Raw genomic sequence first — 21,219 nt, forward strand, 5'->3', positions numbered from 1 at the left:
GAGTTCGACTCTCTGCTAATCTAACTGCAGTAACTCAGTCTAACTGTACCAGCTTGCTCTAAGCCACGTGCTGGGGTGTGATGCTGCTGATCAACCATGTCTAACTCTCTAGATGTCTGTCTGTGGAAAGAGGCTGGGTGTGAGTGCCTCATCCCTTTTATAGTGTTTATGTCATGCCCCCTTGTGGTGATGCCGTCTCTGAGTTGTCCTATTCTGAGTGTTCATTGGTTGCATGTTTGCATATCATGACATCTCCCCCTTTTCTTTTTGTTTTTTTTAGATGTATATACATGTGAATGTGTCTGTCTACTGTGACTGACTGAGGAATACAGAACAGAACAAACAAAATAAATGCTCATAAGTTCAGTCTCTGAGGCTTATGTCTGATCCGCGTTGACCGCTGGAGAGGTGGTGGAGGGGATGACGGTGTCTTGATAGGTGAGTGGGAGGCATGACTGGTGGCCTCGTGGTTTGAGGTGTCTGGAGGTGGCAATTCGACATGTGGAAATGGAGGGGAAAGTGGCTGTGGGCAAGCAACTTTTCGCAGGGCCCTTCGATTCCTTCGCACAATGGAGCCATCAGCCATACGTATGACATAGGATCTGGGCGCGGCCTGTCGAACAAACACAGCCGGAGCAGACCACCCACCATCCGGTATCTTGATCCTGACCAATTCTGCCGGGGATAGAACGTCCAGATCGGTGGTATGTGCGTCAGAGCCCTGCTTCTGGCTGTCGCGAAGCTGCTGCATCTTCTGCAGCACCGGGAGGTGATCAAGGTTGGGCAGGTATATGGCTGGAAGCGTCGTCCGCAGGTCCCTGTTCATCAGCAGTTGAGCTGGCGACATGCCAGTGGACAAGGGAGTCGCCTGGTACGCAAGTAGTGCAAGGTGTATATCGGAAGCGGAGTCCGAGGCCTTGCGGATGAGCTGCTTAACGATGTGCACTCTTTTTTCGACTTTGCCATTGGAGTGCGGATAGTGCGGACTGGAGGTGAAATGCCTGAAATTGTAGCTCTAATCAAATGTGGACCATTCTCGACTGTGGAAGCACGGGCCATTGTCGCTCATGATGGTGTTCGGGATGCCATGCCGTGAGAATGTATGTTTACACGCTTTGATGACGATCCGTGAGGTGAGGTCTGGCAGCTTCAGCACCTCAGGATAGTTTGAAAAGTAATCAATGATTAAGATATAGTCGCGACCATTCACGTGGAATAGGTCAATGCCAACCTTGGACCACAGAGAGGTCTCTAGGTCATGTGGTTGGAGCGTTTCCTTGCTCTGTGCTGGTTGGAACCTCTGACAGGTTTTTCAGTTCAGGACCATGTCCGTGATGTCCTGGTTGATGCCAGGCCAGTAGACAGCTTGCCGGGCCCTGCGTCTGCACTTTTCTACGCCCAGGTGTCCCTCATGAATCTGCCGCAGCACCATGCTCTGGAGACGTAGCGGGATGACTATCCTGTCCCGCTTGAGCAGGCTGCCGTCGATCAGCGCCAGGTCGTCCTTGACGTTGTAGTATTGAGGGCATTTCCCTTTCTGACAGCCATTGTTGAGGTTGTGGATGACTCGCTGCAACAGGGGGTCTTTGGCCGTCTCTTCTCAGATGAGAACGATCTTCTCATCTGTTGCCGGGAGAGTGCTTGGACACAGTTGTACCTGCAATTCAATGTGCTGGATGATCTCCAGTGGTTCACTGGGTGAGTTGACGGAGCAGGACAATGTATCCGCAATGATGAGCTCCTTGCCAGGTGTGTACACCAGATTGAAATCATACCTCTGGAATTTGAGCAGAATTCTCTGCAAACGAGGCGTCATGTCGTTCAGGTCCTTTTGGATGATGTGGACTAGAGGCCTATGATCCGTCTCAACAATAAATGTTGGCAAGCCGTAGACATAATCATGGAATTTGAGGATGCCGGTGAGAAGACCTAAACACTCCTTCTTAATCTGCACATATCTGGTCTCAGTGGGTGTCATTGCCCGTGACGCGTATGCTCCTGGTACCCAGGATGAGGTGCCATCTCTTTGAAGCAACACCGCCCCACTGCCATCCTGACTCGCATCTGTGGATATCTTGGTCTCTCGGTCTGGGTCAAAGAATGCAAGGACGGGTGCAGTGGCTTGGCTTTCAGCTCCAGCCACTCTGTTCGGTGCTCTGTCTTCCACTCAAAGGCGGTTGATTTTTTTCACCAGGTTGCGTAGGGCCGTGGTGTGTGTGGCCAATTTCGGGATGAACTTGCCCAGGAAATTGACCATTTCTAGGAAGCGCAGTACTGCCTTCTTGTCCTCGGGGACTTTCATTGCCTCAATGGCTTTAATTTGTCTGTGTCCGGACGCACACCGTGTTGCGAAATCTGATCGCCCCGGAACTTCAGCGTGGATATCCCAAAACAGCACTTGGACCTGTTTAGCTTGAGGCCATGTTCATGTATGCGTCGGAATACTTTCTTGAGTCGCGACACATGTTCCTTTGGGGTTGTGGACCAGATTGTGATATCGTCAACGTAGACACGAACCCCTTCTATTCCCTCCATCATCTGTTCCAGGATGCGATGGAAAATCTCTGATGCCGAGATGATGCCAAATGGCATTCGGTTGCAGCAGAATCTGCCAAAAGGCATGTTGAAGGTGCAGAGCCTTCTGCTGGATTCTTCAAGTTGGATTTGCCAAAATCCTTGGGATGCGTCCAATTTTGTGAAGAAGCGCGCGTGTGCCATCTCACTCATGATTTCTTCCCTCTTCGGGATAGGGTAATGTTCCGCATAATGTTTTTGTTTAGATCCTTGGAGTCAATGCAGATGCGTAGGTCCCCCAAAAGGCTTCTTTACGCACACCATCGAGCTGACCCAGTCGGTCGGTTCAGTGACCTCGGAGATGATGCCTTTTTGTTGTAGACTCATGAGCTCTGCCTTCAGGCGCTCTCTCAGTGGAGCAGGGACACGTCGTGGTGCGTGGACCACTGGCTTGGCATCAGGCCGCAGTATAATCTTGTACTCGTACGGCAGTGTGCCCATCCTGCTAATTACATCTGGGTACTGGGTTAGGATGTCATCGATGCTGGCCTGAAGATCCGAGGCGTCGAGGTGTAGACCCTTTGAATGAGGTTCAGTTGCTTGCAGGCGTGCACACCTAGTAAGGCCAGCCTGTCTGGTTTAACAATCTCGAAGCGTAAGCTTGCTTGTGTGTATTGGCTGGACACCTGCAGATGGCAGGACCCCAGTGCCTTGATTGCATTTCCATTGTAGTCCAGGCGTTTGCAGGCAGCTGGAAGGATTGTGGGGGGCTTCTTGATTCTCTTGAAGTCCACCTGCGAAATCAGGTTGGCGGAGGCACCTGTGTCCAGTTTGAACTGGATGGGGCAGTGGTTGACCTTCATCACTGCATTCCTTCGTCCTCGGAATCCACGGCAAGGATTGATTGGACTTGTGATATGTCCGGTGTGGCGTATTCGCGCTTCGTAATAATGCCCACTCGGTAAGTGTTGGCCAGGTATTCATCGTCTGGATCCGTTGCACTGCCTGGATCAGAGTCATGCATTCGGTGTTGCACACTTTTGATGCGTCGCTGTCGGAATTGGGAGAGCTGGCTCCTGACTGGTGGTGCAGATCTGCACAGAACTGCATAGTGGTTTGGTTACCCACAGTTTAAACAGTGTTTGCCTCTTGCAGGGCAGTTGTTTTTAAAATGGGCGGTGCCGCAGTTCGCACACGTAATGACGTCGGTGTCATGACGCTCAGTGCGTCGCTGCACATGCGTGGTGCAGTTCTCGGATGTCTGCACCTGCGCAGTGCGGTTTTAGGCCGCTTCGTGTTCCCGATCGCATTCCGCATGTGTCGGACCCCGGGATGAGCGCACAAAATGGCCGCTTGCGTCAACGTGGAGGCGCTGCATCTGGGAAATGGCCTGAACACTCTCCACCTCGTGGGAGGCTTGTTTTTCACTTTCTGCCATTTTGTACTGTGAATAGCGATCTTTAGAGTGGTCATGCACAGTACACGTTTCAATCGCGACTGGCAGGGTCATGTGCTTGATTTTCAACAATTGCTCTCGCAGAGGATCAGAGTGGACTCCAAAAACAATTTGGTCTCTGATCATGGAGTCAGTGATATCACCAAAGTTGCAGGATTGCGCTAGCAGTCTAAGGTTAGTTAGATAGGAGTTGAAGGATTCATCTTTACCTTGCACCCTCTGCTTGAAGATGTAGCGCTCGAAGATTTAGTTGGTGTCCACCTCGCAATGGCTGTCGAATTTGTCCAGGATGGTTTGGTACTTCGTTTTGTCCTGCCCTTCGGAAAAGTGAAAGGAGTTGAAAATCTCTATCGCATGGTCACCCGCAGTGGTGAGTAAAGAGCTATCTTCCGAGCATCGGTCGCGCCATTGAGGTCGGATGCTTCCACGTATAGTTGAAATTTCTGCTTGAATGATCGTCAGTTGACACTAAGATTACAGGTGGTCCTGAGCTGATGAGGAGCCTAAATCTTGTCCATTGTGCCTGTATTCAGTAGCTGGTTGTCACAGATCTTGCTGAGTGGAACTAAATAGATCATGGTATCATGTTGTGTTATGCTGCTTCGGATAACACAGGCTGCTACTTGATGCAGTCTTAACTAAAGGATGCTCCAGACTCTGAAATGAGGTCAACATGTTTTTTTTTGTAAAATATTTTTATTCTCCATTTTCACATTTTTCTTCAGAATTTACACCCCACCAACAAGCAGTAAACGGTAACAAATACAAAGTCAATCCCCTTATCAACAACAACGATCCCATCCTCCCACCACCCCAAGCAACGGCCCACCTGACAATATAAGCATCAAATAGAACAAACCCTCCCACGGTGGGACAAACAAAGGAAAAAAAGAAAAAGGAATCAGGAATCGCCTACGGTCACCATTGACTTATAGAGTCCACCCCCCCTCCTCCTAACATTCAATGACATCCAATCCCCAAAAGAATACAGTACATGACACCCATGAATTGTTAACACCCCCCCCCCGACTCCTCCCCTCCACTTCCTCTTATAAAACTCCTTTCCCCGACCTTTGTTCTGTCCCCCCAACTTTCCACCTCGGCTAGACTCATCGGGACCTGTTCTGCCAGGCTCCGATGGCCGCAGACCCTCCCCCCACCTCACTCCCATTCACTAGCCGGCTTAAACCGGCCAGCATGGAGGCCCCTGCCTGGGTCTCTTACCCCCTTGCCCAGCCCCAGGAAAACCAAGAAATCCCCTTTAGCACACAAACACCGCATACAAACCCAAGCCCCAAAGAACCATCATTGCAAGTGAAAGTCTATTCTCTTCCCTTGTCCAAATATATACAACATTGGCTCATTCAGCACATACACCAGCATGCAGTGAAAAAATAGTTACATGAGGCTACATCGGTACATGACCATTTCTCAATTCTGCCACAGTCCTTCTGCCTTTGCAAACATTCCGCTGCTTCCGCCATCCCAAAATAAAAGTCGTTGGATTTGTAGGTCACTCTCAACTTCGCTGGATATACAATGCTACACTGCACCTTGCTGATGTACAGTGCCTTCTTCACTCGGCTGAACTCAGCCCGCCTCCTCGCCAGCTCCACCGTAAAGTCCTGGTATGCACGTATACCAGCTCCAGCCCACTGCACCACCCGCTTCTGTTTTGCCCAGCACAGGACCTTCTCCTTCACACTGTACCTACGGAAACACAGAGTCACTATTCTTGGCGGCTCACTCTCCTTTGGTACAGGCCTCCATGACCAATGAGCCCGATCCAGTTCATATCGGGAGGGATCATCCCCTCCCCCCAATAGCTTCGCCAACATCGTGGCAAAATACTCAGTCGGCCTCGGGCCATTCACTAGCCGGCTTAAACCGGCCAGCATGGAGGCCCTAAATGGATTTGGACAGACCCACAATCCTCAGATTCTGTTACCTGGATCTGTTTTACAAGTCGTCCATTTTGGCTCGCAGATCCTTGTTGATCTCTCTCACCTTCCGCATTTCCTTCCCCATCGAGATAATTTGATCACTGTGCTGCAATAATGTCTCTTGCACTTCCTTCAGCGCCTCACCTTGCTCCCGCACCTCCGCTCAATACCGCCGCCCACACCAGGGTAATCGTCTCTTCCACCAGCACTTTCAATACCGCCCCCATCTCCTTCCTCATCGCCTCCATGTGTTTTGTGAACTGCCTTTCGAGTTCCACGGCCATCACCTTAGTCATTTCTTCAGCCCCTGGTGCCCCAGCCTCCACTTTCCTTGGTGACAGCCTGGTAGTGCTAAACTGTGCTGGGGGAAGCCCCCAGGCTACTGTCCAGGCATGTCCCACTCCCACCGGGGGCTATACTTACCTTGGCGATCCCGGCAGGAAACCCTTGGCTGTTCCTTGCCGTCCCCGCAGTGACCTTTCCATTCCCCGACGGACTTTCAGCCGCTTTTTTCACGGCCGTTTTTCTACTTATTTTTGACATTTCCCTTCACTGGGCCTTCTCCCTGCTTTTGTCGCCTCCGTTGCCACTGGGACTGGGCGTTAAACCCCGAAAATGCCGTTCCCGAACGGGAGCCCTCCAATGTGCGGCTGCCTCCCGCCCGCCGTCACCGGAAGTCCCCGAGTTCAACATCTTTGTTGAACTATTAACACAGTTCTCAAATGAGTTTGACTCTCTGCTAATCTAACTGTAGTAACTCAGTCTAACTGTACCTGCTTGCTCTAAGCCACGTGCTGGGGTGTGAGGCTGCTGATCAACCCTGTCTAACTCTCTAGATGTCTGTCTGTGGAAAGAGGCAGGGTGTGAGTGCCTCATCCCTTTTATAGTGTTTATGTCATGCCCCCTTGTGGTGATGCCACCTCTGAGTGTCCTGACTGCCAATTGGTTGTGTCCTATTCTGAGTGTTCATTGGTTGCATGTTTGCATATCATGACAGTTTCCACCATCAGTTTCGTGGGGTGGGGCCAGCTCCACAGGGATCAGGGTGCTATGTTTAAATGACGCCCCAATCAGAACTGAGGTGAATCTCCCCCCAGCATTGCCCACCCTCCCTCCTACCCCCACACGACAAAGTTATCAGGCACCCTCCTCCCTATGGCACAATTATCGGGGCTCACCCATGCAACCCCCCCCTCCCCACAACCAACAGCCACCATGACAGTGAAGTGCTCCCCACCTCACTGTCAGGCCCCCCTCCTTTCACTGCCTGGCTCCACCCCGCAAAGCCTGATTCCTCGGTCATTGCCAAATCCCCCCTTTTGAAGGTCTCCGTGCTCACCCCGCACCCCCCAACTCCACCACATATAACAGGAACACACCCCTCCAAAATTGGGCTACCCTGTGTGCCCACCCAGCACTGCCCTGGCACAGGTGAACACAGGCTGGCACTGCCAGGTAGGTGACAGCCTGGCAGTGCTAAACTGTGCCGGGGGAAGACCCAGGCCACTGTCCAGGCATGTCCCACTCCCACCGGGGGCTATACTTACCTTGGCGATCCCGGCAGGAAACCCTTGGCTGTTCGTTCTCTTCGTAATAATAATCACTTATTGTCACAAGTAGACTTCAATGAAGTTACTGTGAAAAGCCCTTAGTCGCCACATTCCGGCGCCTGTTCGGGGAGGTCGGTTCAGGAATTGAACCCGCACTGCTGGCCTTGTTCTGCATTATAAGCCAGCTGTTTAGCCCACTGTGCTAAACCAGCCCCTTCATAAAACTATTGCGAAACTTGCTGGTATTGTTCACGTCGGCAAGGTGTGACTATTCAGTGAGGGGGAATTATATGTCGAGAGATGAATTAAAATGTATTTAAATGAGGTTCTCGCCCGTTTCTGGGTGAGGGTCGGGAAAAATTGGGAAACAAGATCTCGCCGGTGAAAATCACGTTTCCCACCTCTCGTTTCCCACCTCTGCATCACCATTCTCACTGATGGCGCACGGGGGAGCAAAATTACTCCCAAGGTGACCATAGAGAAAATACCACTAAGCACATTGGTTTCAATTCCTTGGTCAAAGGCCAGCCCAAATACAAAACGTTCTTTGTGGTAGCGAGAACAGATCAGCAAAGTTGCCGTGGGTAGTCAAGGATGTTTTTAAATCAAGCCGCATTATCAAAAAAAAACAAGCCATCAGATTCTTGTTATAATTTTTTCTATGCTCCAAGGTTTTGGGAGGAGCAAGAAAGAAGGGAAGAGCATGGAATGATGAGGGTCTGATTTCACATGGACCTCTATTTAGTCAACACCATATGATGTTTGAAACATGAAGAGAGGATTTGATATAGTCAGCATTATGTAATTAAAGTACTAGCCTGAATCGCCCACAACTCAAAGGTTTAGTGTACAGCAGAACTCACAAAACAGAAAATGCAAAGCTTTCTATTTTTAACACTTTCAGTGCCTCACCTGATTGAAGCCTCCAACCTTTAAAAACAACGGCAAACTTTAGACTGTGTTTGAAAGTTTTGACCAAGGTGCAACAAAGAGTTGCCACTGTCAGCTCCTTGATATTCAGAGTTGTTGCATGTGTCTTCGTGAACTGAATGGTTTTAATCACCTCACCCATTCATGAAATGCACTGGGAGGCATGGCTGACTGTGAAACTAGTTTATTTACTTCCCATTTCACTAAATCCACTGGCAGAAACTCATTTTCTGAACTCCCGGATTATAGGCGGCAAGGTGGGTGGATGGGGAGGAAGGGAGGGGTGTAGGGAAAAGGGAAGAATGTGGACCAGTTTCCACAGCTCACCTCTGTTGACTAAATTGATTTGTCAGTGAAACTAATGATACAATCAGCCAAACAAAGCAGAGGACCTTCAGAACACAGTTGATTGGTAATAGCAATCCTTCTAGTCAAACAAGGCCCGGCACCAGTTGCCCTACAACCTGATGTTTGGCATATTTCCCTGGTGAAGCGTTTAATCGTCAGCACTTTCACTGCCTGCCACAAGATTAACATAATTTACCTCGAAGGAATCAAACAATTTGAGGTGTGATACGTGGCAGTTTTATCAGACTTGTGAGGGAAAAAGTTGACTTTGGAGTCATGCCTCCCCAAGCACTCTGACCTTGATGCATGTCTGCGCCTATTGTGGCTGATTTGATATCGGCTGATGGCTATGGCTTGTCAACAACTCCATTATCGTTGAATTATGAAACTATCAGGATGATAGAATGGAAACTGGGTGGACTTTGGTCTTTTTTTAATCAAGCAATTCCTGTATTTCTTGGAACCTACAGTGCAACATATGAAGCTGGTCACCTCACTATTAGAACCATAGAATTCCTACAGTGTAGAAGGAGCCTATCCAGCCCATCGGGTCTGCACCAACCTTCTGAAAGAGTCCCCTACCTAGACCCACTCCATGCCCCCCCCCCCCCCCCCCCCCATCATTCCCGTAATCCCATCACTCCATGTAACCTACACATCTTTGGACACTAAGAGGCAAGTTAGCATGGCCAATCCACCTAACCTGCACATCTGTGGACTGTGGGAGGAACCCGGAGCATGTGGAAGAAAGCCACGCAGACACAGAGAGAACATGCAAATTCCACACAGTCACCGAAGGCCAGAATTGAACCCAGGTCCCTGGTGCTGTGAGACAGCAGCGCTAACGACTGCCACCATGCTGCCCGGGTTTGATTTGGCATGTCAGTCACTTCATGCAAACCATGGTCCAGCTGCCTATGTTCATAGCAACATCTTAAATTCAGCTCATGTCGTACGCACTAATGATTCTGATGTTGTACAGTTTGGTGTTTCAAGACTGCACACCCTAATAAACCTCCAGGTAAAAGGTTGGGGATGCTACATACTCCCATCATTTTCTCCATTACGTGTGTACAGCATGCAGGCCAGTTATACCCCCAATCCAACAAAGACCTTGCAAGTTGAACATCTGGTAATACTCGATCTGCTCTGATCCATGGCTCTAAGCAACATGAAACCTTCCACTCAACAAAATTAGGTCAAGGTTCCTTCCCTAGAATCTGCGGGTCACATCAATCAACAAGCACCCAGAACCAGCATCTTGCATTGTTCATGACTACTTTTCATTCAGTCAACACCTATCCTTGCCAACCACTGACTCACACTCAACAAATATACAAGAAACTCCAGGTGGAACCTTGGAAAAATTAAATAGAACGTGTTTAGTGACTTTGTTGCTTAGATAATTGTTAGTACCCCTGGTTTAACATCCCAGTTGAGAAAGCTTATTCATGTTCCATGGAATCTTCTAAAAAGCTTCACCGTCCTTCTCGCCCTTGTCCGTACCATCACAGAACAAGAGTATAAGACCCTATTGAAACTGTTCAAGCAGTCTGGTGACAGAATTTGCAAGTTTTGGATGAGGTAGAGTCTTGCCATTACCTGGGTTCTGCTGAATACTCACTAGCTCAGGCCTGGCCATCTGTGCCAGGCATCCATACAAAGCAGCAGGAGCCCCACTCCACCTTGCAAGCAAGCTTTTGAACATAGGGCCACCGTTGTTGAAATTCTCTGAACCAGGAGTCCCCAGCAGGCTTTCACATCATCAGATCTCCGCAGTGCTGCTCAATGTAAAATCTGGCAACATGTAACCCAGACCTTTGAAGTCCTGCAAGCTTGTCACTCATTATCACCTTCCATGACTTGTATCATCCCTGAAGGCTTGATTCCCGAAGTATGTCACTGAGGAGAAATAAGTGGCCTACTAACACAGGCAAGGACGCTCATTTAATGAGGAGCTACTGACTGCCCCCCCCCCCCCCCCCACCCCCTCCTGAATGTTTGCGAGAGGTTTGAATGACTAGTTCTCCAGCAACCTGAGTAACCCATGTGCAATGCCTGTTCTTGTCAGCTTGCATCTAGTATGTCTCTTTTGTGGGGGCCCATGAATTGGATTCAATTTGAATTTAAATTGCTTTTTGGAGCAAGCAAGAAGATGGATTAGAGCTTGCCCCCTCTGCTCTGCACATTGGCTTTGTAACTCAGAACGGAATCATTCTTTTTTTAAATGATCTCCACCAGCTACTTGCATGCTGGGCCCAGGCCACGCTGGTATCTGTCATGGGCACTGGCCTCAAAATATGTACACACCCTAACCACCTTCAGTGAAAATAGCATTCAGAAAAACCTCAAGACTGCTGCTGTCTGCTTCAATCTAAAAACTGTGTATGACACAGTCTAACTTATGCCACATTAGGACAATTGCTTGGCTCAAAATGGGGATGAATATTTCAATGTGAATATAGTTGACCTCAGCAGCTTGTTGAGATACTAGTCAGCGGCCACCCTCAGGGCCAATTCTCGCACCATTCCTTTTCCATCTGTACAGGAATCTCCCGTCCGAGTCCAGAGTGAGGAAATTAATCTCGGATGATGCCAGTGTATTTGTTGCTCAAGTCAGTGATTTATCCACTTTAGGAATGACTTGCAAATGATATGAAACTTTTGGCCGTGTACAGCCTGAAGTGGCATCTTTCATACAAACACTCTAGTCACTGTCTTGCAAGTGCACAAGACAAGGGTTTCGCTCCTGAAGTCAGCATCATTTGGCATATTCAATGTATTGAGCACAGGATTTCCAGTGACGTTATGTGAGAGCTAGTCGGATGAAAGGTGGCTCCCGCCAAGGTCTTTGCCTCGTGATCCCTTTTGCCTGTTTATCAGGGGAACTAAATACGGGTTATTCAACAGAGCTATGTTGACGGGAAAGCCCACTGTGAAGAACACCCAGGCTGGTAGCCCGGCGAGTGAATCTGAGAGGAGATGGTGGAGGCGGCTGTGCCCATCACAATAGACATGCTAGCTGTGGTGATGGCACAGGAACTAAAAACGTTTGGGAATCAGATGGACAGACAGTTTGAGCGGCAAGATAAAGAGATGAAGGAGTCTTTGAAAGCCACTATCGAGGAGGCATTGGTCCCAATCTGAGAGCAGAAGGGTAAGACATCGAAGGCAGTGAAAGAGCAAGGCGGGACGTTGAAGGCTGTGGAGGAGGCCTTAACGCAGCATATGCGGCAGTTTGTTTTCTTGGATGCAGAGATAACACAGTGGTTAGCACTGTTGCTTCACAGTGCTTGGGTCACTGTGCAGAATCTGCACGTTCTCCCGGTGTCTGCATAGGTTTCCTCCGGGTGCTCCAGTTTCTTCCCACAAGTCCCGAAAGACGTGCTTGTTCGGTAAATTGGACATTCTGAATTCTCCCTCAGTGTACCCGAACAGGTGCCAGAGTGTGGTGACTAGGGGATATTCACAGTAACTTCATTGCCATGTTAATGCACAACTACTTGTGACAATAAAGATTATTATATTATTATTACTGCTCATGGCAGAGAGCACAAGGGCCTGATGGTAAAAGTTGAAGACGTGGAGAACAGGCTAAGGTGATTGAACCTCAGGATGGTGGAGCTGCCGGTGGGAGTTGAGGTCTCAAGGACAACCGAGTATCTCTCGGAGAAGTTTTCTCGGCTGGGTTAGAGGGGTGAGAGAGAGAGACAATGAGGTGCTCACTCCTCCGGAGTTGGATTGAGCTCATCGGCACTCTGGCAGAAGTCACGGCCAAATGAGCCACTACGGTCGGTGATTATCCACTTCCATGTCATCCAGAGGAAGGAGCAGGTCCTGGTGTGGAGAAGGAAGAACCGTAATATTGAATGGGAAGGACACACAGTGCAGATCTACCAGAACATTAGGACCAAGCAGGCAAAAAGGTGTGCAGCCTTCAATAAGGCGGAGGTGGTACTTTGTAACAAAAGGGTACGTTTCGGGCTGGTGTATCCGGCGAGATTGAGAGTCACAATGGACATGAGGCATAGGCCTTCACTAAAGAGAAGGGATTGGGACTCGTCTGAGGACGGCCAATAGCGACTTGTTATGTGAAGAGTGGGATGGGGTTGTTGATGATGTTGTATTACAGTGTGTTAAGTCTCTTCTTATTTTTTCTTGGATGTTGGGGCTGTAAAAGGGGTGTATGATATGGCACTTTGAGGGAATAGGAGTATGTATAGTAAGGGCACCAGGATGGGGAGGGTGGGCCAAGGGAGATTTTGTTCTTGTTTTAGGTGGGGACCCTGGGTGGGGGCTACCTCACTAGCAAGCAGGAGTAGCTAATGAATGGGAGTGGGGTGAGGGGAGGGGCTGCAACTCGTTAGGCCAGTTGTGTCGAGGCAAAATGAGTCTAGTTGTTTGTTTGGTTGGTGGAGGGAAGGGGTTAGCCAAGGAGGCAGGTGGTCTGCAAGCCCTTTGGGGGAGGGAGGTACTGGGTGGGGTACGGTGCGGGGAATGTTGGGGGTGGGGGCGGACAGAGAGCGACCAGGGGATTTTCTACATCTCTTCCTTGGGGTGGGGCTGGTGACCATCTTAGGTGCGCCTGGGATTAGGAATGGTTCATCATGGTGCTAATGCTGACTCGAGGGTTGGGGGAGGGGGGGGAGGGGAGTGAGAGACCCAAGACAAGGCTAGTCACCTGAAACGTGTGGGGCCTGTGAGAAGGATGAGAGTTTTTTTCTCATTTAAAGGGTTTGAGGGCCGATTGGGTGTTTTTACAGGATCACTTCCGGATCCAGGACCAATCTTTGGGTGTCAAGATGGCTCGGGATTCGGCTCGGCTCAAACTGAATTACATTAGCCCAGCGAATAGGGTCGCGGCTGACCTGCAAAGATGGGACAGCTTTCCATTGCCCTTGATGGGTCGGGTTCAATCCATTAAGGTGAACATCTTGCTCTTATTTCAGTATCTTCCAGTATTTCTATGTAAATCATTTTTTCGGGAGATTGTGCGGTTAATATTAGGTTTCATATGGGCTTGAAAAACCCCAAGGATTTGGAGGGGTTCCTACAAAGGGATAGACAGAGACTTGCGCTGCCAAATTTGATGTTTTATTACTGGGCTGCCAACGCGGAAAAGGTGTTGGGGTGATGTGGAGACCTGGGTCGACTTGCATGCTGATGGATCGTGTTTGGGGGCGCTAGTTATGGCGTTTCCGCCATTTGCTCCGGCAAAGTATGCGTCAGATCCAATGGTTGTCACAATTTTAAAATATGGAGGCAACTCCGTCAGCATTTCAAGTTGGGGCCAGTGCCAAGGCTGGCCTCCAATTGTGAGAACTACTTATTTGAGCCGGCGAAGTTAGATGCCACATGTGGGGGGGGGAGGGGGGCTGGATTTATTTCTTTGGGGGGGGGGGGCAGTTAGCCCACCTTGAGGATTTGAAAGAGAAAGTTGGGCTTGGAAGCTTTTAAGTACCTCCAGGTACGAAATTTTATCAGACGGACGTTCCCAACATTCCCGGTGGTGTCACCATCAACCTTACTGGAGATAATTCTATCCTGCGTGGGGGTCGGAAGAGGGGAGTACCAGCTCTCTGGATGGATTAGAAGGATCTGGACTTCCATGGGCCGGTGCAGACTCGATGGACCGAATGGCCTCCTTCTGCACTGTAAAGTCTATGACTTACCAAGCAATGGGTGTAGGTAATGCCAGGCGGGTCAGACTAGGAGACAGTTCACCTGGTGGGGTTAACTGGGGAGGTCATCTCTCATTTTCACCGAGGAGGCTAGAGATGTCGACTTCAGGGACGCAGCCATGAAAAGGCACACAAACGATTGTATGAGGGTTGGAAAACCTGCCAAAGAGGTTCCACACTGTGTTCAGAAATATTGAGAAGTTTGTTTCCATCTCATGTGGGCTCCTGTCACACAGCATCAGCACTCTGCAGTCCAGCGTAGACATGCGGCTACCCTCAGGGCCACTGCAACTGGGCCCTCACCAAGGGAGTCGGTGTCAGCAAACTTTTCAGCTTCGATGGAAGATTCAACAGCCACCTTCAAAACTCTGGCTTCCAATGCCTGCTCCACCTTGGAGTCACCGGTGGACCATATGGATAGAGGCGTTCAAGTAATCACTCATCTCCTATTGTCTGCTCTCACATAAAACAGTGAGACTGATGGATCCCAGTCTCATGGGAACTCCATGTGTTGGCTTATCACAGAAGGGCAGCATGCCTGCTTCCTCACCAACTCATCAACTAACACCCACTAAGGTGCCACATTGTCCTGGCAGCAACGGAAATACTACAAGCTGAAGCTAGGTCTCTCCAGGCTTGAGCTTTGAGAAGTTGTTAACCATGAGCATCTCAGAAATCTCAAACATGGGCAAAAACATCATCCCCCAGCATTGCTGGAGCCTCTTGGAAATAAACCTGTTAAAAAAGACATTGGGCTGGATTCTCTAACCCGCCGTACCTGTTTTCTGGTGCGGTGTGCCCTCGCCGGCAGCGGGATTCTCTGTCGCAGCAGCCGGCCAATGGGGTTTCCCACTGTGAGCACCCCCAAGCCGTCGGGAAATCCGTGTGCGTGTATACGCTGCCGGCGAAACGGAGGATCTGCCGACGGAGAATCCAGCTGATTATGTGTGGACACACAGACGAGTAATGAATTCAAGGTAATTATAATGATTGGCATTAAATTAATCACCTTGCTATAGTAGGGACTTTGGCTTTCGATTTGTTTCCGGCAACATCTGGCCTGGATTTTAACTTAAATGAGTTTTTTTAAAAATCATTCATGGGAAGTGGGCATCACTGGCGAGGCCAACAAGTATTATCCATCCCTAATTGCCCTTGAGAAGGTGGTGGAGAGCTGCCTTCTTGAACCGCTGCAGTCCATGTGCTGTAGGTACACCCACTCTGCTGTTAGGGAAGGAATTCCAAGGGCAGCACGGTGGCCCAGTGGCTAGCACTGCCGTCTAACGGCACGGAGGTCCCAGGTTCAATCCCGGCTCTGGGTCACTGTTCGTGTGGAGTTTGTACATTCTCCCCGTGTTTGCGTGGGTTTCGCCCATACAATCCAAGGATGTACAAGGTAGGTAGATTGGCTCCTCTAAATTTCCCCTTAATTGGATAAAAAATGAATTGGGTAGTCTAAAATTTGGTGAGTTACTGCAGTGCATCTTATAGATGGGTGCCACTGTGTGTCAATGATGGAGGGAGCCAAGTGGGCTGCTTTGTCCTGGACGGTTTTTAAGCTTCTTTAGTGTTGTTAGAGATGCACTCATCCAGGAAAATGGATAATATTCCATCGCACTGCTGACTTGTGCTTTGGTGCCAGGGCTGGGGGGTAGGGAGGTCTGGAGGGCAATGCCAGTAACTAACTACACCGCCAAGATATCGAGAAATCTTTCCTCTCGGATCTCATTTCCATATTCTGGATTAGCTTCCCACCAAATCCAGCAAAGGTCACTGCCTGGCCTGCGGGAGAGAGCAGGAATTCAGGCAGTGAGGTTCTAGGGACCAGTGAGCAGGGCCAATCAGAGAGGGGGGGATGTGCATTAGGGCATTTTGTCCGGGGCTCAAGCTCAAAGGGGGCCTCAAAATTAAACACTTGTCTATTTTCTGGCATTCGATAAGTTTTGCAACTTGTTTTTATGAACAAAAGGAAATAATGTAGGAAAAGAAAGTAAGTTTTACTGCTCCGTATTGTACATCAGCCAGCGTCTGGGCAGCCGACCTGACTGGTGGGTGAAGGAGGATGTAATTACCTGCATAAGTTAAGGCAGCAGAATGGTCAAGTTTGTCAGATTATTATTTTGCAGTAACTCTTTATAATGGATAATTTTTCAATATGAGGCCCTAATAATGAAAACCCTCTCCTCTGGATTGCAAGCCAAAGGAATTGCTTCAAGAAATACTCGAAATTGGTCTCTCTGGGTGTTTCCCAATATCACAGTGACATTGGGTGTTTTTATCAGTTTGACTGCATCAGTGGCTTCAGGTGAACACAATGTCAACGTGTTGAAGCAGGTAAAGAATTATCACCCTTCAACTTCGGGTCAAGAGCATTTAAATGGTCTCACCATGCTGAATATCAACCGTGACGGTGCACGAAAGCTAGAGTTTTCCTCAGTAATTAGTGCATTTGCACGGAAGGAGGCCAGAAAATCATTTATTAAATAAAGAAAATATATTCCAATTATGCCTCACTTTATTTTGGTGCCTTATTTTGTTTTCATGTATCTTCATTTCTTGTTATTATGGCTAGGAGCCTCAAAAGCTGTAAGTGGCCTGGCCTGGACTTCTCTCAACCTCCGAGAGGGCTTGCCAGTTGGAACTCTCCCCCCCCTCCCCCCCCCCCCCTCCTCCCCCCCCCCCCCCCCCCCCCCCGCACTCCCCCGCACCCCGCTACCTGATGCACAAGGTAACAGGAAAAAGATAAACTTACTTTCCTGGGCCTCTCCTGGACCTGGCTTCTTTTTCCAACAGCTTTGGTCTGGCATGGAAACCATTCCTGCTGAGGCCTCGGGTTAAAATCACAGCATCCATAACCTGTCTTGCATGTTTAAAGAGGACACAGCTTAGCGTGCCTGCAAACTAAAATTGCAGTTTGATCAAATCATAATGTGCGTATAGTAGGTAAGTCCTCTCTCCGTTATAACCACCTCACTTCCCCGGAATAAGTATTTAGGCTGCGTGACGGGTGTCATTCTTGTGCCATTGATTTGGTTAGAGGAAGAGGATGGTGAACAACAGAAAACAAAAAAAACTCCTCCGCCTCTCCAACATCCATCATTTGAAGGCCCTCTTTAAATTCCAGCTTGTTGCAAATCTTCCATTTTGACTGTTTCACCTTCAGAGCCGTCAACAACCTCAGCTCTGGAACTCCCACCCAAAATCCCCCTCCTCCTCCTCCTTTAAGACATTCCACCATTCGACCATGGTTGATTTCATCCTGGCCTTAACTCCACCGTCCTGCCCGTTCTCCATAACCCTTAAACCCATTACCAATTAAAAATCTGTCTAACTCCTCCTTAAATTTACTCACTGTCCCAGCATCTACCGCACTCTGGGGTAGCGAATTCCACAGATTCACAACACATTGGGAGAAGTAGTTTCTCCTCAAATCAGCTTTAAATTTGCTACCTCTTATCCTAAAACCGACCTCTCGTTCTAGAATGTCCCACAAGAGGAAGCATCTGTTCCACATCTACTTTATCTATTCCTTTTGTCATCTTATATACCTCAATATGATCACCCCTCTAGAGAGTATAGTCCTAAACTGTTCAATCTCTTTTCATATGACAAACCACTCAACTCTGGAATCGATCTAGTGGACCTCCTCTGAACTGCCTCCAATATCACTACATCTTTCCTCAAATAAGGGGACCCCAAAACTGTGCACAACACTCCAGGTGCGCTCTCATTGATGCCTTGTATAGTTGCAACAATCCTTACCTTTATACTCTATTCCTTTAGCCAACATTCCATTTGTTTCTTATCTCCTGCACCTGCATGCTAGTTTTCTGTGACTCGTGAATGAGGACCCCAAGATCCCTCTGCAACAGAGCACCCCAAAATCTCTCTCCATTTAGATAATAAGTTGCCTTCCCATTTTTCTGACCAAAATGGATGACCTCACACTTGTCCACGTTCAACTCCATCTGCCACATTTTGGCGTACTCTTCTAACCTATCTACATCCATTTCTAAGGTTCGTATTCTCTCATAGCAACTTACTGATCACCTATTTTTGTGTCATCTGGAAATTTGGCTATAGAACCTTCTTACCCTGTATGCAAGTTGTCAATATAGATTGTAAATAGCTGGGGCCCAAGGACCGAACCCGGTGGCACCCCATTAGTTATATCTTGCCATCCAGAAAAGGACCCATTTATCCCGACTCTTTGTCTCCTGTCCGTCAGCCAGTCTTCTATCCAAGCTAATAAATTATCCCTAATCCCATGTGATCTAACCTTGTGAATTTAGCTTCTGTGTGGCACCTTATCAAACGCCTCTGCAAGTCCAGATATACTACATCTACAGGATCTCCATTATCCACTTCGCTTGTTACATCTTCAAAGAACTCTAGCAAATTAGTCAAACATGATTTGCCCTTCATGATTTGCCTGTGGACTGCACGGTAGCACAGTGGGTAGCACTGTTGCTTCGCAGCACCAGGGTCTCAGGTTCGATTCCCGGCTTGGGTCACTGTCTGTGTGGAGTCTGCACGTTCTCCCTGTGTGTGCGTGGGTTTCCTCCGGGTGCTCTAGTTTCCTCCAGAAGTCCGAAAAGACGTGCTTGTTAGGTGAATTGGACATTCTGAATTCTCCCTCCGTGTAGCCGAACAGGCACTGGAATGTGGCGACTGGGGGCTTTTCACAGTAACTTCATTGCAGTGTTAATGTAAGCCTACTTGTAACAATAAAGATTATTATTATTAAAATCATGCCGACTCTCATGGATAGAGTTTTGGCTTTCCAAATGTCCTGATATTACTTCCTTGATAATTGATTCCAACAATTTCCCAACAACAGATGTTAAACTAACTGGCCTGTAATTTCCCACATTCTGCTTCCCTCCCTTTTTGAATAAGCATTTTTACCATCCACTGGAAACTTTCTCGTGTATAGGGAATTTTGGAATATTACAACCAATGGATCGACTATCTCCGCTGCCACTTCCTTTAATACCCTAGAAGGTAGGCCATCTGGCCCCCAACCCCAAGAGTTTTTTGAGTACTATTTCCCTGTTGATGTTGATTGTTCCAAGTTCCTCCCTTTCTATTACCCACAAATTGTCCGTTCCTATAGGAGTGGTACTAGTGACCTCCACCGTGAAAAGTGAGGCAAAGTATTGATGGTGAAATGTGAATTCAATAAAAGTCTGTATTATCCTAAAATAAACACCAGCTGGTTCACTAATGGTTGACTCTTGTATGTCCGAGAAAGTCACTCACTTCAAGGGCAATAAATGCTGGCCTAGCCAGTGATGCCCACATCCCATGAAAGACGAAACAGAAACCAAACACATCCAAGGATCTCTTTGTAATATTTTTCAGCATCAATGGTGCTATGTAAATCTAAGTCATTATACCTACACCTATATATTCACTTCATTTAAGTTCCAACAAGTTAGGCTGTGGGAGAATATTAAGGGCAGCATGGTAGCATTGTGGATAGCACAATTGCTTCACAGCTCCAGGTTCGATTCCAGCTTGGGTCACTGTCTGTGCGGAGTCTGCACATCTTCCCCGTGTGTGCGTGGGTTTCCTACGGGTGCACCGATTTTCTCCCACAGTCCAAAGATGTGCAGGTTAGGTGGATTGGCCATGATAAATTGCCCTTAGTGTCCAAAATTGCCCTTAGTGTTGGGTGGGGTTACTGGGTTATGGGGATAGGGTGGAGGTGTTGACCTTTGGTAGGGTGCTCTTTCCAAGAGCCGGTGCAGGCTCGATGGGCCGAATGGCCTCCTTCTGCACTGTAAATTCTATGAAATTACAGGTTTTCTAACTCAGTTGATTATTCCATCTTGAAATCATAGAATCCCATTCAGCCCATCGAGTCTGCACCGACTCTCAGAAAGAGCACCCTACATCGGCCCACTCCGCCCCGCCGGACCCCGCAACCCCACCCAACTGCACATCTTTGAACACTAAGGGGTAATTTAGCATGGTCAATCCACCTAACCTGCGCATCTCTGGATTATGGAAGGAAACCGGAGCACCCGGAGGAAACCCACACAGACACGGGGAGAAAGTGCAAACTCCACACAGACAGTCTCTCGTGGACGGAATCGAACCTGGGTCCCTGGCTCTGTAAGGCAGCAGTGCTAACCACTGTGCCACCATGCCTCCCCAATTGAAACAAAGAGTCTGTTAATAAGAAAGTGAGTCAACAATATTTGACCAGAAATGGATCATGTAGCTGCAAGGAATTGAAGATCTAAAAGTCACGAATGTATAATTAACCAACTTCAGCCTAGGCTTAAAAGAAGAGATATATTTTTCTCTCAGAATGCTGACCATGCCAGATAACCTCCTGGAAAACACAATCCATGTTCTGTAACTTAGCAGCTTTCAGGTGAGTCTGGTATTAATATCTGCTTGTAAAAAACATTACTGTGATTTTTAGGGGGTAAATGCAGAGATGTATGGGAATGTGATGCACGCAATTATTTGTGTCACTACATAATAATTCAGTAGGCTTGAGTTACTGGAACATTATGCCTCGCTCCTAACACATTTCCCATGTCACTCTGCAAATGGTCTTGGAGGTTTAACTTAGCAGGGGAGTATAGCTAAGTCATATACCCTGGACTGCCTGAGCGATCACCTCTGGGGAGTCATCCGTTATGACTGAGCACTGAGTTTCGAGAGGGATTGACATGGAACTGTGATGGGACATCTGCCTAGCCAGCCAGATCAGCCAAATCAACCCTTGTGATCAACAGAATGGCAGCTGTGACAGCCAGATCACACTCACACCCATAACA

Source organism: Scyliorhinus canicula, chromosome 16, assembly GCF_902713615.1.
Source record: "Scyliorhinus canicula chromosome 16, sScyCan1.1, whole genome shotgun sequence".
Classification (NCBI taxonomy): Eukaryota; Metazoa; Chordata; class Chondrichthyes; order Carcharhiniformes; family Scyliorhinidae; genus Scyliorhinus; species Scyliorhinus canicula.